Source organism: Carassius carassius, chromosome 31 (genome assembly GCF_963082965.1).
Source record: "Carassius carassius chromosome 31, fCarCar2.1, whole genome shotgun sequence".
Lineage (NCBI taxonomy): Eukaryota > Metazoa > Chordata > Actinopteri > Cypriniformes > Cyprinidae > Carassius > Carassius carassius.
Window position 1 is genome coordinate 28,343,807 of NC_081785.1, and position 18,041 is coordinate 28,361,847.

Genomic DNA, 18,041 nt, shown 5'->3' on the forward strand with positions numbered 1-18,041 from the left:
GTTACATTTCCGAGGAGTGCTTGCAGTGTTCGGCCAATCACAAGGCAGTGTGTCAGTTGCCCAATCAGAGCAAACTACACTTGTCAGAAGGATATATATATATAGGGATGTCCCGATCAGGTTTTTTTGCCCTCGAGTCCGAGTCATTTGATTTTGAGTATCTGCCGATACCGAGTCCCGATCCGATATTTCCATAATACATAAAAAAAAGAATAAAGAAGAGCGAAAAAACAGATTCAGGATGTTCAATAAATTACATTTTGAAATGTATTAAAATATAAAACAACTATTTTAAATAGGCTAGTAAAAATATTTCAAAATCTTACTGTTTTGCTGTACTTTGGATCAAATAAATGCAGGCTTGGTGAATAGAAGGGACTTCTTAAAAAAAAAAAAAAAACCTTAACAAGCTTACTGTTCAAAAACTTCTGACTGGTAGACACTGCCAAGCACGTCACATACCTCTTGCCTGCGGGTGTCGCTGTTGGACAGTGTTTTCTCTACTTCCTGTTGGCCTTGTGTAACATTTTGTAGCTCCGTGTAGCTGTTTTTATTTTATTTTTTTTCTCTAGAATCTTTATCTTACTATCACTCTCTGTTTTTTAAAGTGGTAAAATATAACTTAATTCACACCATATTTCTGATATTATCGATCAATCTTATCAGATTAACTTTGATCGTTCACTTTTATTTTATTTCCGTGAGTGCAGTACACCTGCAAAGCGTTAGCATTCGTTAGCTTGTCATTAGCGTCTTCATTCGAACCTATCGCTGTTTTCTTTTCTCCTCTCCCTCGCTCCAGTTTTTCACAAGTTCATCAAACAACCGCAGTAAGAATTTTCATCAAGCACGGTGAGTAATGGCTTCTCCTATCATTGTTTCTTGCACCTCTTGCCACATGTACAGTTTATCTATCTCTGTCGCTGATGAGGGATTCACATGTGATAAATGCAGGGAAATAGTTAGGCTGACAGAGAAGATTTCAGAATTAGAGACACGCATCCAAACTTTAATTGAGGATAGTAAAAATGTTAGGGCTCTAGATACGGCTTTGGATGCGTCTAGCTCAGGGATTCCTGTACATTGTTCGGTTCCGGAAACAGAGCCCTTGCAGCAGGGCAACTGGGTGACGGTGAGGCAGCGTAGTCGTGGGTCAAAACACCGCTCTTCTGTTCCGATCAAAACATTAAACAGGTTCTCCCCACTCAGTGATGCACCCACTGAGAAACCTGATGAAAGTGCTCTAGTTATTGGTGATTCTATTGTACGGAACGTGAATATAGAGACACCAGCCACCACAGTCAAATGTTTACCGGGAGCCAGAGCGCCTGACATCTTGGCAAATTTAAAAGTGCTGGCTAATGCTAAACGTAAATACAGTAAGATTGTTATTCATGCCGGCGCTAATGATGTTCGACTTCGCCAGTCGGAGATCACTAAAAATAACATTAAAGAGGTGTGTGAACTTGCAAGCACGATGTCAGACACTGTAATATGCTCTGGTCCCCTCCCTGCTTACCGTGGTGATGAGATGCATAGCAGATTGTCATCACTCAATGGCTGGATGTCTAAGTGGTGCCCACAGAATAACATAGGTTTCATAGACAATTGGACGAGCTTTTGGGGCAGACCTGACCTGTTTAAAAGAGATGGTCTTCATCCCTCCTGGGGTGGCGCCACTCTTCTCTCTAGAAATATGGCAAATAGTCTTAGTGTTTATACTTGACTAACTGGGGCCCAGGTCAGGAAGCAGACAGACTGGCTAAACCGACCGTCTGCTAGCTGCCTCCCGTCACAGAGGTCAGTTAATTCTCAGCACATAGAGACTTTTTCACCTAGATATCACACTATAGAGACTGTGTCTGTTCCCCGAACTAGAAAAAACAAAAAACGTCCAAACCAGGTTAAGATTAACAATTTAATTGAGGTTCAACAAATAAAAAACAGAAGCAATATGGATAAACAAATGATAAAGCTTGGCTTATTGAATATCAGATCCCTTTCTACGAAAACACTTTTTGTAAATAATATGATCACTGATCATAATATAGATGTACTCTGTTTGACAGAAACCTGGCTAAAACCTGATGATTACATTATTTTAAATGAGTCCACCCCCCAAGATTACTGTTATAAACATGAGCCACGTCTAAAAGGCAAAGGTGGAGGTGTTGCTTCAATTTATAACAACGTTTTCAGGATTTCTCAGAGGGCAGGCTACAAGTATAACTCGTTTGAAGTAATGGTACTTCATATAACATTATCCAAAGAAACAAATGTTAATGATAAATCCCCTGTTATGTTTGTACTGGCTACTGTATACAGGCCACCAGGGCACCATACAGACTTTATTAAAGAGTTTGGTGATTTTACATCTGAGTTAGTTCTGGCTGCAGATAAAGTTTTAATAGTTGGTGATTTTAATATCCATGTTGATAATGAAAACGATGCATTGGGATCAGCATTTATAGACATTCTGAACTCTATTGGTGTTAGACAACACGTTTCAGGACCTACTCATTGTCGAAATCATACTCTAGATTTAATACTGTCACATGGAATTGATGTTGATGGTGTTGAAATTATTCAGCCAAGTGATGATATCTCAGATCATTATTTAGTTCTTTGCAAAATTCATATAGCCAAAATTGTAAATTCTACTTCTTGTTACAAGTATGGAAGAACCATCATTTCTAACACAAAAGACTGCTTTTTAAGTTATCTTCCTGATGTATCCAAATTCCTTAGCATATCCAAAACCTCAGAACAACTTGATGATGTAACAGAAACTATGGACTCTCTCTTTTCTAGCACTTTAAATAAAGTTGCTCCTTTACGCTTAAGGAAGGTTAAGGAAAACAGTTTGACACCATGGTATAATGAGCATACTCGCACCCTAAAGAGAGCAGCCCGAAAAATGGAGCGCAGCTGGAGGAAAACAAAACTAGAGGTATTTCGTATTGCTTGGCGGGAAAGTAACATATCCTACAGAAAAGCATTAAAAACTGCTAGATCCGATTACTTTTCTTCTCTTTTAGAAGAAAACAAACATAACCCCAGGTATTTATTCAATACAGTGGCTAAATTAACGAAAAATAAAGCCTCAACAAGTGTTGACATTTCCCAACACCACAGCAGTAATGAGTTTATGAACTACTTTACTTCTAAAATCGATACTATTAGAGATAAAATTGCAACCATTCAGCCGTCAGCTACAGTATCACATCAGACAGTGCACTATAGACCCCCTGAGGAACAGTTCCACTCATTCTCTACCATAGGAGAGGAAGAATTGTATAAACTTGTTAAATCATCTAAACCAACAACATGTATGTTAGACCCTATACCATCTAAGCTCCTGAAAGAGGTGCTTCCAGAAGTCATAGATCCTCTTCTGACTATTATTAATTCCTCATTGTCATTAGGACATGTCCCCAAAACCTTCAAACTGGCTGTTATTAAGCCTCTCATCAAAAAACCACAACTTGACCCCAAAGAACTAGTTAATTATAGACCAATCTCGAATCTCCCTTTTCTGTCCAAGATACTAGAAAAGGTGGTATCCACACAATTATATTCCTTCTTAGAGAAAAATGGTATATGTGAGGATTTCCAGTCAGGATTTAGACCGTATCATAGTACTGAGACTGCTCTTCTTAGAGTTACAAATGATCTGCTCTTATCATCTGATCGTGGGTGTATCTCTCTATTAGTTTTATTGGATCTTAGTGCTGCGTTTGACACAATTGACCACAACATTCTTTTGCATAGACTTGAATACTTTGTTGGCATCAGTGGAAGTGCATTAGCATGGTTTAAATCGTACTTATATGACCGCCATCAGTTCGTAGCAGTGAATGAAGATGTATCCTATCGATCACAAGTGCAGTATGGAGTACCTCAAGGCTCAGTACTAGGGCCGCTACTCTTCACGCTTTATATGTTACCCTTGGGAGATATCATCAGGAAACATGGTGTTAGCTTTCACTGTTATGCTGATGATACTCAGCTCTATATTTCTTCGCAGCCCGGTGAAACACACCAATTTGAAAAACTAATGGATTGCATAGTCGATATAAAAAACTGGATGACGAGTAATTTCTTACTGCTAAATTCTGAAAAAACAGAGGTGTTAATTATAGGACCTAAAAACTCTGCTTGTAATAACCTAGAACATTGTCTAAGACTTGATGGTTGCTCTGTCAATTCTTCGTCATCAGTTAGGAACCTAGGTGTGCTACTTGATCGCAATCTTTCCTTAGAAAGCCACGTTTCTAGCATTTGTAAAACTGCATTTTTCCATCTCAAAAATATATCTAAATTACGGCCTATGCTCTCAATGTCAAATGCAGAAATGTTAATCCATGCATTTATGACCTCAAGGTTAGATTATTGTAATGCTTTATTGGGTGGTTGTTCTGCACGCTTAGTAAACAAACTACAGCTAGTCCAAAATGCAGCAGCAAGAGTTCTTACTAGAACCAGGAAGTATGACCATATTAGCCCGGTCCTGTCAACACTGCACTGGCTCCCTATCAAGCATCGCATAGATTTTAAAATATTGCTTATTACTTATAAAGCCCTGAATGGTTTAGCACCTCAGTATATGAATGAGCTCCTTTTACATTATAATCCTCTACGTCCGCTACGTTCTCAAAACTCAGGCAATTTGATAATACCTAGAATATCAAAATCAACTGCAGGCGGCAGATCCTTTTCCTATTTGGCGCCCAAACTCTGGAATAACCTACCTAACATTGTTTGGGAGGCAGACACACTCTTGCAGTTTAAATCTAGATTAAAGACCCATCTCTTTAACCTGGCATACACATAACATACTAATATGCTTTTATTATCCAAATCCGTTAAAGGATTTTTAGGCTGCATTAATTAGGTAAACCGGAACCGGAAACACTTCCCATAACAACCTATGTACTTGCTACATCATTAGAAGAATGGCATCTACGCTAATATTTGTCTGTTTCTCTCTTGTTCCGAGGTCACCGTGGCCACCAGATCCAGTCTGTGTCCAGATCAGAGGGTCACTGCAGTCACCCGGATCCAGTACGTATCCAGACCAGATGCTGGATCAGCACCTAGAAAGGACCTCTACATCCCTGAAAGACAGCGGAGACCAGGACAACTAGAGCCCCAGATACAGATCCCCTGTAAAGACCTTGTCTCAGAGGAGCACCAGGACAAGACCACAGGAAACAGATGATTCTTCTGCACAATCTGACTTTGCTGCAGCCTGGAATTGAACTACTGGTTTCGTCTGGTCAGAGGAGAACTGGCCCCCCAACTGAGCCTGGTTTCTCCCAAGGTTTTTTTCTCCATTCTGTCACCGATGGAGTTTCGGTTCCTTGCCGCTGTCGCCTCTGGCTTGCTTAGTTGGGGACACTTCATCTACAGCGATATCGTTGACTTGATTGCAAATAAATGGACAGACACTATTTAACTGAACAGAGATGACATAACTGAATCCAATGATGAACTGCCTTTAACTATCATCTTTGCATTATTGACACTGTTTTCCTAATGAATGTTGTTCAGTTGCTTTGACGCAATGTATTTTGTTTAAAGCGCTATATAAATAAAGGTGACATTGGTAGTAGCCTATAGGCAACTTTATTTTTTCTCTAATTTCTAGCTTTTAATTGGCTTAGAAATCTATAAATGCTGGACAATAACAAATAATAATGATTTGTTTATATACTACAAACACTGTTTATCACATAATAATGCAGAATAGTTTCTATACTGTAATAAATACTATGTCAATCAGCATTGCATTGTTCATACTTTATTTATCACCTGCTGGAGATGACTGGAAGAACAATTTATTATCGTGATCGTATATTAATGTCTTCGTGTTTGCATAAGTTTCTGTTTTCCTGTGCGCACCACAGCATAGCTGGACGCTTTTGTCCATATTAGGAATATCCTGATATCAGCGCGAGAGCGCGCTCCGGCTTCGAGGATGAATGAAACACACACTGCATGAGAGTTTAGCGCTCTGTGATGTTCATCTCGCTGTATCCTGGGTCCGAATGAAATATCATGCGCAAACTATCATGTCTCTTTGAGTTTGAATCTATATTTATTTACACCAGCTCTTGAAAACAAAGTGATGTCATGCCGCACGCGTCGCTGTTTCTGTGTGGAGTCAAAAGGGTCTAACTCTGTGCCACCGCATAACAAAAGAGGTGTTAAAAATTAATGAGAATATATATATATATATATATATATATATATATATATATATATATCCGAGTCCTGATCGGGAGGTAACGTCCGATTCCGATCGAGTCTGAAACCGCGCGATCGGGCCCGATTTCCGATCACGTGATCGGATCTGGACATCCCTATATATATATATATATTGTATTGGAATAAAGCCAAAAACAAATGGTTTCATGGAAACTGTAAGAATTTCTTTTTATTTTATTTTTTTTCAGCAGGGTAATGCATGATACTCATACTGTGCTGCACATTATTGACAATATTAAGCTGTCCTTAGTTTTACCATCAGTTCAAGCATGAACTGTACTTTTGGAAGAACAAATAAAGTGCTTTTGCTTTCGGCCTAAAAATACACAGCATCTCCCTGACATGGCTGCTTCAACACTAACTGTTACTGAAACCACGCCTTCTTTCTTTGCTTGAAAGTTTTGGCGGCATTATGCAAATTTTCCACGTAGTGACAGAGATGTGGGGGCGTGTTTGAATGAGCCATTTTAGGGGGGTGTTGCAGAGTCTTTTATAAAGCATATCTCTTTGGATTTGAGACTTTGGTCTAGTCTTTGGAACTTTACAGATCTTCTTCATTCACCAAGAGCTTCTAACACTCCAAAGAGAAAGGACAAATTTAAATCACATCATATGACCCCTTTAAAAATGAATCCCTGTGGATATATATGAAGCAAAACGTTCAGTCTGCGCAAGAATCTGAACATCATTTATTACATTACTACCTGTAATCCAGAGCCTCAGGCAAATGGTCCAAAGTGAACTCAGGTTCATAATCAAATTATTATTTTGAACCGTTTTTATGGTTTCTCATTATGTAAAAAGGTGAGTTTATTTAAGATTTAACACTTTTTAATTCACTTTATATGCTTAGGACAAGTAAAAAAATTATGTTTTACATTATTATTGGGTGCTTTAATAACACATTGCATATACAATACTTCATTGCATGACTATGTAAAAAAACTAGTAAATTAAACAAATATACTGAAATGACATGGAAAAGAATCAGATCTCCCCGTTTGCTGTGGATTACAAGTAATAATGTTATGAATAATGTTCAGATTCTTGCACAGACTGATCATTTCTCTTCATAAGACCTCAGTATATCATCAAGGGCCATGGGTATTCATTTTGTGTTCCCTGATATGCTTTTTGACTCTCACAATGTTGGTAGCCACTGACTTGAATCTTATGAACCATGAAGGACTACGGTTCCAATTAATAATCTTCTTTACTAATCTACAGAAGAAAAAAATTCACATACGTCTTTGATGGCCTGAGGATGAGTAAATTAACAGCAAATTTTCATTTTTGGGTGAACTATCCATTTAAGTGATGTTGTCGAGTCTTCTTCATCAAGAAGGGTATTTCTAAATTCTTGGAGAGATTTTCTATGACAGGCTAAACTCCTGAATCATGATGTTTCTGAGTATTTCCACACACACGTTGGATAGCAGCAGGAATGTGCAGTAGTCAACAGTTATCTTTTTTGGCCTTATTGACATTGAGAGATTGTGGACTCCGCAGGGTTGTTGCACAATGTAACTAGGTCAAATAAAATGTGGACAGCAGTTGAGAACACGTTGACACTAACACCAATACTTTGATTGTCTATACATAAAACTATCAAATCATCCATTTGTTCCAAACCTTATACACTTCACTGTAAACCCAATGCTCAAAGCAATTTCATTGAAATGGAAAAAAAAAAAAAAAAAATTGAATAAAAAAAAAATGATCACAATCTGTGTTTTGGCACAACATAGAGAAGCTTGCATCAAGGTGTTGTTACACTTCCTTAACACAACATCCATTTATAATGCTTAATGCTTATGAGTAGGTGGTCTTTGGTCGCCATTAAACACATTTGACCACATGAGCGTCTTCAACCTCTGGAAGTGGTCAAAAGCAGACAAGCTTAAAACCCTATTTTTAGACAAACTTTTCGTTTTAATATTAATTTTAATAATCTAAAACTAATGCAAAGATTCCTTAGATGTTAAAGATTCCTCATTGAACCATCAATGCCAATATGAACCTTGATTTTTAAGAGTGAAGCATAAAATGTTTGGCCCAGAGTTGAGGACCTCAGCCGTATAATATCTTCTCCCTCAGTTTTCAGTGAAGTTCAAAATCACAGTTTTGTGATGCTTCTCAAATGGATCTTGACCAGCCACTGCCTCTGACATGAAATGCTCATTGGCAGTAACAGAAGCATGTAACATGATTCTATTTTGGGAATCAGATGAAAGAATAGCTGGTTTGTGGTTAGTGCTATTACATGCATGCAGGAGAATTTTTTCTTATATGTGAATTTGCCAAATGTAATCCAAACTATTTCAGGTTCACACCACAGTGCAGTTCACTTAAAATGTGCATTAAGAACACAAAAGAGCCCTGGATCACCTTGCAAATTTCAAATGTTCTTGGGTGTTTGTTTCAAATACGTTCAATGAACTTCCTTCATCTAAACACCTGCAGGGAAACAGGTTTAACAGTCAATAGAGGACTATAGTGAAGTCCTGAGAACTGCTGTGGCTTATATAGGAGCATTTAGGACACAAATGCTCTTCTGAAATGTGAGTAGCAAAACAGTAAGTTACTGCTGTCAATGGAGACTTACGAGGAGCTCTAAATGAGATGAGAACATTTCCAAACAGAAGGAAGCCATCTAAATCAGCAGACAGCAAGGGGCTCTCTGTGTTTAAGACAGAGTTCATCAGCCATCATACTTCAATCATTCAGATCACTGGGAGGTGTGCGTACATGAGCCAGAAAAACCTGATAACGGCTCTTCAGTGGATCACGGAGTTGGATATTTAATCAGTAAAAAGCAATGGCTGAAACAGCGGTAGCTTCCCTGTTTTTCCCCTCTTTTCTGGTTTACCGAGGGATGAGTAAAATTTAGAGTCAGACCAATCTCAAGATCATTTAAAACAGCTATTATTGGAGAACTGAGTAGACAAACGAAAGCTGCACGTTGCAACTGTTGCTGTTCTTGCATTCATATTGTATGAGCATAGCATACATTATGAATGACACTTGGTTTCGTTTTGAAAAAACTTAGCAGAAACATTATGATATTATATAAAAATGGAGCAAAATCACATTCTGAATAAAGACCTAAGATCACAAAAACAAAGAGTTAAGACAGACCGCTATCTTCAAATCCTTCAAGAACCAAACCCAGACCAATTCACAAACTCACACCAAAGCCTGAGGACACAGAAATACAAACGAATACAGCCTGTCAACAGTCATTGTGGACTGGCATATGGGAGGCTGCACAAATTCATGTTCGCTTGTATAAGACAAAGAGCCATAGTTACAGTCACGAAGCTGCTGTTAGCAAACATCAGGCCTGGAGGCCATGCTTTATTTGTCATCAAAAGGTCAGTGCTGCTGCTGTCTTCTTGGCACGCTGTTGTCTCACCTAAAAGAGAGACTAATAGCTTTCAGAAATCCAATTAGCTGTTTTTCCACTTGATCTCAAACGGTCCCCTTCTCTGCACACCCTCAAAACACATGCATTACTATCCAGCAAACACTCCATCAGACTATATGGGGCCAGATTTACTAAACAGCCCAAATTAGCATGAGAACATAAAAGTGCCAATGGGAGGGCAAAGTTCTGCAGGGAGATGCTGACAATGAGCACATTAAAGAACACAGACACAGTCAGATCCAGAGGCGTCATGCCAATTTAAAGTGAGGGGGCACGTGCCAAGTGCATATTGAATGCAGCTTCCAAAGGACAAAAAATAGCCGAATTATATTTTTTATATTTGCTACAATCACAGAGGTGTGATGAAATCGTTAAGTGCAGCACGCATCAGCTGCTAAATTCAAATCTGCATTGGCTGACAGACGTGTTTTTACAGTGCTGTGCATTATAACCAATCACACATGATTCTGATGAGCTTATGAATGCAATGGTCCATCAGAGATCGCTGAAACAGAGTTTTGCTCTGATCAGAAACAACAATATGCGTATGAAAATAAGTAAGATATTCATTTCACAGTGTAAACAGCTTCAGTGATTTTAACGGGAGTTTTTGTTAGTGCCTCTGGCTAGACTGGATTGATAATTGATCATGTAAAGGTTCATTGCTCGCTGTAAAATTAAAGTGTTATAATTAGGATAACTTAAAATATCATTATTCAATTCACATTAAATACAAAGTCAGTCGTATAAAAAATTATTTTTATGACATGACACCTATATCTGGTACTTAATAAGTAAAAAGTTGGGTTTTTATGTGTAGTTAATAGATTACACTATTTGTCTACTTTGATCAAATAACAATCTATAAGTGTGCAAAATGCATTTACTTACACATATTTGAGAATCAAGATATTTTCAGATATAGGCTAGTTAACACATTTGGAAATATTTCAAATAAAAAGAAAAAATAAATAAATGAAACATAAGCCTATATACACCCCCTGGTCAGATCATTTCCATAATCAATCATCAATGATAATCAGGTGTGTGTAATCTTCTAACAACACAGGTGCTATTTTGGGGCATTAAATAATGGTGCGAATACCAGTTAACTGACTACACTTTACAGTTGAAATCATGTTGCGTGATTCATTTTAATACTCTCCTCATACATTGTGCATCTGAAAGGGAAACTCCTACAAATGCATATGCAATAAGATCATCCACAAAAATAACTGTCCACACCTTTTCACAGTCTTTAGTAAATAGTAACATCTGAAGTGGGTTTGTCCTCTTGACTCAGTTTTGCCACTTAAACTTATTCTCAGTACTGAAATCCTAGAATCCCAGTAATTCAGCATCTTTATGTCATCTCAAGCTGGATCTGATGTTGGTTGGCTGGGGTTTTTAAATTTGAACACTAATATGTAGATGTATTTGCATCGCTTTGACCGTTCTCTGTAGATCCCACCTTCTCACGCACCACGATTGGTCGATTACGTACAATGTCTGCATGTTATTGGTCAAATGAGCATTACCTCCATTAATTATGAAAACAGGAAACCAAAGCCAAAGCCTGGATATTTTAGGTATTATAGAAATCTTGGCCAGTACGTGTCCTGGGAAAATGGCACATTTGGTCACCCTACCTTAGCTATTTTCATGCAAGTAACAAGTTAAATACCAAAAGAGCATTTAAAACCCCATATAAGATTTGCTTTAGAACAACACACTAAACACTATTCAGGGTTGACTATTACATTTTTTTTAATGCATTTGCTGAGTAAAATAATGTCCTCAGACAACATAAACCTGCACAATTTAATAAAATATGTTTAGGAAATACAGGACTCTGGCTTGATGAGCGTAAAAGTGGATAATCTGTTCTCAGGCGATCGCAAACTTGTGTACAGTTTATGGAGTTAAATGCTATAGCCCCGCTAAAAAAACCATGCTTCTTGTGTACATTTCAGAGAACCAGGACAAATATTTCAATCGATCGCGCAGGCATTCTGGCACCCAACCCTAGCATTACCAGTATGTCACCAAATCAAGACGTTTAGTTAAATCAGAGGAAAGCTGAAGCTGGACCAACCACTGGGCATTTCAGAACTAAAACACAACAAACCAACAGAAAACTGATGATACTCCAGGAAATAGGAGTCAACTACTGAAAAAGGAAAAAACCACTAGATGAAGGAAAAACACATTTACAGTACACATTTACTTAATTCCTTAAAAATACTAACAAAGAACCGGACTAACAAGTTGGTTTGACCTCTGACATGCAACGAACACATGAGAGACAGAAGTACTGGATAGTGAAGTTAAAGCGCTGTTTGTCTCCCATCAGCCATCTGGATTTTACACCACAGAACAACCACACGCACAACCACAGACTTAACTAAACCCTTAACTCCCGAAACTGAACAAAAAAAGATTTTATTTGAATTGTTTTCATTTTTAAAGGATTTATTTACTGAAGACGAAGATCTGACTCTCTAAAGACTTACTGGAAATACCACATAAATGTCACATTAAGCCGAGCAGCTACATTTATGCTCATATAATTTCTGCAATATAATAACACACTAATGTTTTGCGGTGAGTGACACGTTATACTTCTGTGGTATAGCAGGATAAACTGAGAGGAATATAAAGTTTAACCCAGGCAGGAATGGCACATAAATACAAGGGCTGTCCGTTTGGTGAGATGATTCAGCAGTAAGTGAGAATTATTACCAAGAACCCAATGGACAGCCATGATTCAAGAAGCCTGATGTGGACTTCGTTCCATTTCTATTTCCTGAACAATCCCCTCATAAACCCTAAATCAGACAAGAAGCACGAGGAGCCATGTGAAAGAATGAAAAAGCCAACTCAAGCAGTTTTAATCAAACTGAAATAGATTAGTTCTGGACTTCCTTTCTATATACATGCAAACTTGTTTTTATCGTGCTTTACATCCTTGCTTTACAATGTAATGTACACAAATATGAAATACCATACTGTATTTTTTCCTTTGATGATGTGATGAATTATTCTGACCTTCAATTCAAAATATCAAAACATAATGTTACACAAGGAAGATTTTATGCTCTATTTTAACTTGAGTGTATGACTCGAACGGACATGGATGGGGGATTATGGAGAACTACATTTGCAGTGAACATATCAAAAATTATTTACACGCTTCAAAAAGTATGGATCTAGCGGTTTAATCCAAGATTTTCAAAGAGACAATCGCTTTATGTGCTGAACTGATTTAAAACGAAAATATGTCGAAAATGTTCTCATTCTCAGGCCACCCAATGGGAGCCATCCCTCATGGGAACAGATTTGAAGAAATGTTGTATCAGTGTCTCATCAATGGATGCTCTGCAGTGAATGGGTGCAGTCAGAATGAGAGTCCAAACAGCTGATAAAAACATCACAATAATCCACAGCACTCCAGTCCATCAGTTAACATCTGGAGAAGACAAAAACTGAAACTAATCCAGCATTAAGATGTTTTTAACTCAAATACGAGTTTATAATCCACAGTAACACTTCCTCCAGTGAAAAAGTGCATCTCCTGTTGTCTCTCACGTCAAAATCCAGACACAGATTTGTTTAGAGCTGTTTTGGCTTGTAAAAGGTGTTTGATCTGTGCAGATTTCTCTCCTGATTCAGACCAGAACACCTTTTCAACTTGAGGAAGTGTTATTATGGATTCAATGTATTGGAGTTAAAATCATCTTAATGCTGGATGTGTTTCAGTTTTTGTCTTCTCCAGATGTTAACTGATGGACTGGAGTGCTGTGGATTATTGTGATGTTTTTATCAGCTGTTAGGACTCTCATTCTGACGGCACCCATTCACTGCATTGATAAGACACTGATGCAGTGCTACATTTCTCCAGAACTGATGAAGAAACAAACTCATCTACATCCTGAATGGTCTGAGGGTGAGCACATTTTCTGTAAATGTTCCTTTTTGGGTCAACTATTCCTTTATTTTACATTGATTAACACAAACAAGGATTTATCCGTAAACCTGCCAGACAGGTATTTTCAAAACATGTCGTCTTTAAAATTGTTCTGTAAAATTGTCGTCCTACAGTACGCTCAGTATTTTATGGTTTAAGTAGCGCTGGCTATATGGTACCTGACAGTCATCCCAGAGTTAATGTAGCGTTCTGTTACTTCTTCACAGTCAGCAATGACAAACTCCTTCCACAAGCAGATGTGGTCAATATAAAGGGTGAGTGAGGAGTATTTGACTGCTCATGTGAGGCTACTGTGATTCAGTAAGCATTTATTTATTTTACATTTTTTTATTTTTCAAATGCACTTTTCATTGCATGAGTAAAAAAAATAGTATAACATTTTTGGTAATTCAGACATGTAAATTGCATTTTATTGTTTTATTTTTATGGTTAAATTATTAGTATTATTATTATGGTTTCTAGTTTGCAATCTTGTGATGTAATCTAACCGCATCCAAGACACAGTGTTGTGAAAACGAGTTGTGCTTCCTGAGGTTTGGGCTGAGTCTCCAGTGATGATGTCTACAAAGACAGCTGACAAGATTTCGAAACGAAGCCCAAGTCAGTGTTTAATGAGAAGTTTGTTGTTTTCTCTGCAATTCATCACTTCTGTGGTGTTTATCTAAAATTAATATAAGCTGGAATGTCGCATATATCGAGCAAGCTCTCAGTAGAGTAGAGTGATTCCTGGTTAACAGCTGCTAGTGTCGATAGTATCGCTCCAGTCCTCGGTTCTCTCACAGAAACTGAAAGAGCGTCGCCACACACTCAGTAGAGCGCACTGTCCTCGGGCCAGAAAGATGTGACTGAGAGCAGTTGAGCGGTTTTCTTACTTGCTACTTAGTTCCACAACATCTTCATAAGACTTAGAAGTGTCCCTGCCTCACTACAGATCAAAAACATCATTAAACTACTGTAGCTACTGCAGGTGGGGTGTTTGTCTTACCTTTCACTGTGTGCGCAGCGTTATTCTCTCGTCGTCCGTCGGAGCTGCTGCTTTTTCCATCTGAGTTCGAGCCCGCGCTTCTCTGTCACTCAGTGTGCACGAGGATCAGTGTTCACTCTGTAGTGCGCACTGCGCTGAGAGTGAGCGAGTGTGAGTGACGTGGAGCAGACGCGCTGCAGTTCTTAGTGGACTGACATTAAAACACACACACACACACACACACACACACACACACACACACACACCTCTCTCTCTCTCTCTCTCACACACACACACACACTTCACTTCCTTAAAAGCACACAGTAGTGGCATTTCCACGAAGACGCTCCACACATTTTAAAGGGGTAAATAAGTTTGGCGAGAGAACTATCACGGAAAAAGAAAATCCTAGGAAACCAAGATTATTATGTGGAAATGTTAATCTCATTACAAGGAAAAGAAATGGAAAGTTTTTTTTTTTTGTGAGATGTGTTTCGTGGCCAAAAGTTTTGAGAATTACATAAATATTGGAAATTGGAAAAGTTGCTGCTTAAGTTTTCATAAGAGCAATTTGCATATACTCCAGAATGTTATGAAGAGTGATCAGATGAATTGCATAGTCCTTCTTTGCCATGAAAATTAACTTAATCCCCAAAAAAACCTTTCCACTGCATTTCATTGCTGTCATTAAAGGACCTGCTGAGATCATTTCAGTAATCGTCTTGTTAACTCAGGTGAGAATGTTGACGAGCACAAGGCTGGAGATCATTATGTCAGGCTGATTGGGTTAGAATGGCAGACTTGACATGTTAAAAGGAGGGTGATGCTTGAAATCATTGTTCTTCCATTGTTAACCATGGTGACCTGCAAAGAAACGCGTGCAGCCATCATTGCGTTGCATAAAAATGGCTTCACAGGCAAGGATATTGTGGCTACTAAGATTGCACCTAAATCAACAATTTATAGGATCATCAAGAACTTCAAGGAAAGAGGTTCAATTCTTGTAAAGAAGGCTTCAGGGCATCCAAGAAAGTCCAGCAAGCGCCAGGATGGTCTCCTAAAGAGGATTGAGCTGCGGGATCGGAGTGCCACCAGTGCAGAGCTTGCTCAGGAATGGCAGCAGGCAGGTGTGAGCGCATCTACACGCACAGTGAGGACAAGACTTCTGGAAGATGGCCTGGTGTCAAGAAGGGCAGCAAAGAAGCCACTTCTCTCCAAAAAAAACATCAGGGACAGATTGATCTTCTGCAGAAAGTATAGTGAATGGACTGCTGAGGACTGGGGCAAAGTCATATTCTCCGATGAAGCCCCTTTCCGATTGTTTGGGGCATCTGGAAAAAGGCTTGTCCGGAGAAGAAAAGGTGAGCGCTACCATCAGTCCTGTGTCATGCCAACAGTAAAGCATCCTGACACCATTCATGTGTGGGGTTGCTTCTCATCCAAGGGAGTGGGCTCACTCACATTTCTGCCCAAAAACACAGCCATGAATAAAGAATGGTACCAAAACACCCTCCAACAGCAACTTCTTCCAACAATCCAACAACAGTTTGGTAAAGAACAATGCATTTTCCAGCACGATGGAGCACCGTGCCATAAGGCAAAAGTGATAACTAAGTGGCTCGGGGACCAGAATGTTGAAATTTTGGGTCCATGGCCTGGAAACTCCCCAGATCTTAATCCCATTGAGAACTTGTGGTCAATCCTCAAGAGGCGGGTGGACAAACAAAAACCCACTAATTCTGACAAACTCCAAGAAGTGATTATGAAAGAATGGGTTGCTATCAGTCAGGATTTGGCCCAGAAGTTGATTGAGCGCATGCCCAGTCGAATTGCAGAGGTCCTGAAAAAGAAGGGCCAACACTGCAAATACTGACTCTTGGCATAAATGTCATGTAATTGTCGATAAAAGCCTTTGAAACGTATGAAGTGCTGGTAATTATATTTCAGTACATCACAGAAACAACTGAAACAAAGATCTAAAAGCAGTTTAGCAGCAAACTTTTTGAAAACTAATATTTTTGTAATTCTCAAAACTTTTCGCCACGACTGTATAAATAACAGTTGGCATAACAAAAAGTCGTGTCAAACATTAAGGCCTGGTTTCACAGACTAAGCCAGGTTCACTGGTGTTCATCTTGAGACAAAACAAGGGCACTGATATATTTTAAGATCAGTCTGTGCAAGTTTCTTTCTGTTCAAACTGCTCAGACTTGTATTTTAGTCTGGGACTAAGTTTAAGCCTCGTCTGTGAACCTGGGGGCAAATGTCTTTCTTGACAATAGACCTAGCATAACAGCGAACAGTAAAAGAAGTCAAATATAATAAAACAATGGCACTCTTTTCTCTCACATCAAACATTCTTCCATTTGATCAAAGCCACTGGAAGAGAAATCATCAGGCATTTTTCTTTCCTCGTTTTTCATTCTTTCCAGAACTAGTCAATCCTTACTGTGTGATTCTGGTTTATTTAGGCTATCCTCAAGCCGCTAACACATTCTGCTGTATTTCTATTTCATCTGAATCTTTCAGGATCTCATTATGAGTTTGACTTAATTACTGACATTGACTGTCTTGGCTTTTGGTGTTTAATCCATCTCAAATGGTCCAGTGGGAGAATTTCCTCATTTTTGAGTGATTAGCTCCGTCTTGGTATTTCGAAACCACCCATTTCTTATTTTAGTTTGACTTGGTTTAATCTCAGAGTCGTCTCAGTGTCATAGAGACGCTTACAGAGATCTCATTCTTCAGCAGAACTGAAACTGATTTCTAGACAAGATACAGTACATGTAGAAACATGTTCGTTTTCCCCAAACGCGACACCGTATTAACTCAACATTCAGTTTGATTAACTAAGATTCGAAATGAAGCTTGATTGCCAAACACACACACACACACACACAACGTAGCACCAATCTGCTTTCTGTCTCCTAAAACCTAAAAATCAGTTGTGGGGAAGAAAATAAAAATAAAAGTAATAATAATAAAAAAATAATATAGCTGTTGTTTTCATGTTAAATTAAATATTGTGTGTGTGTGTGAAATTATTAAATGAAGTAATATTTATGATTTATTAAATAGTCTTTATTGTATAGCAAATATTTATTTGAAATCTGTGCCTGCATTCACACAGCCATAAACTCCTAATTCAGCAAAACTGACATTACTGATAAATGATGTTAAAATTTATAACTTGTGTCTTTCATTAATGTAAAACTGATTGTTTATGCGGAAGCAGATGTGTAATATTACGGCTAGTAGTAGCAGCTAAAAGTCTTTACTTGTTTATAGATTTTAACAGCTGCTATAAACCTTAATGGATATTATCAATAGATCCATAAACACAGACACAGCATTATACACAACACACATTTCCTCAACATCATGCCATAAAG

General features: G+C 38.3%; 1 protein-coding gene across 1 annotated transcript in view; it reads right to left on the minus strand.

Moving 5' to 3' along the window:
• LOC132112145 (syntaxin-binding protein 6-like) overlaps positions 1-14,859 on the minus strand; it is a 46,011-nt gene extending 31,152 nt beyond the window's left edge. The window contains exon 1 of the mRNA XM_059519726.1: positions 14,671-14,859. The gene's annotated coding sequence lies outside the window, so the exon portion shown is untranslated. The remainder of the gene's footprint in view (positions 1-14,670) is intronic.
• Between the last annotated feature and the right edge of the window lie 3,182 nt (positions 14,860-18,041).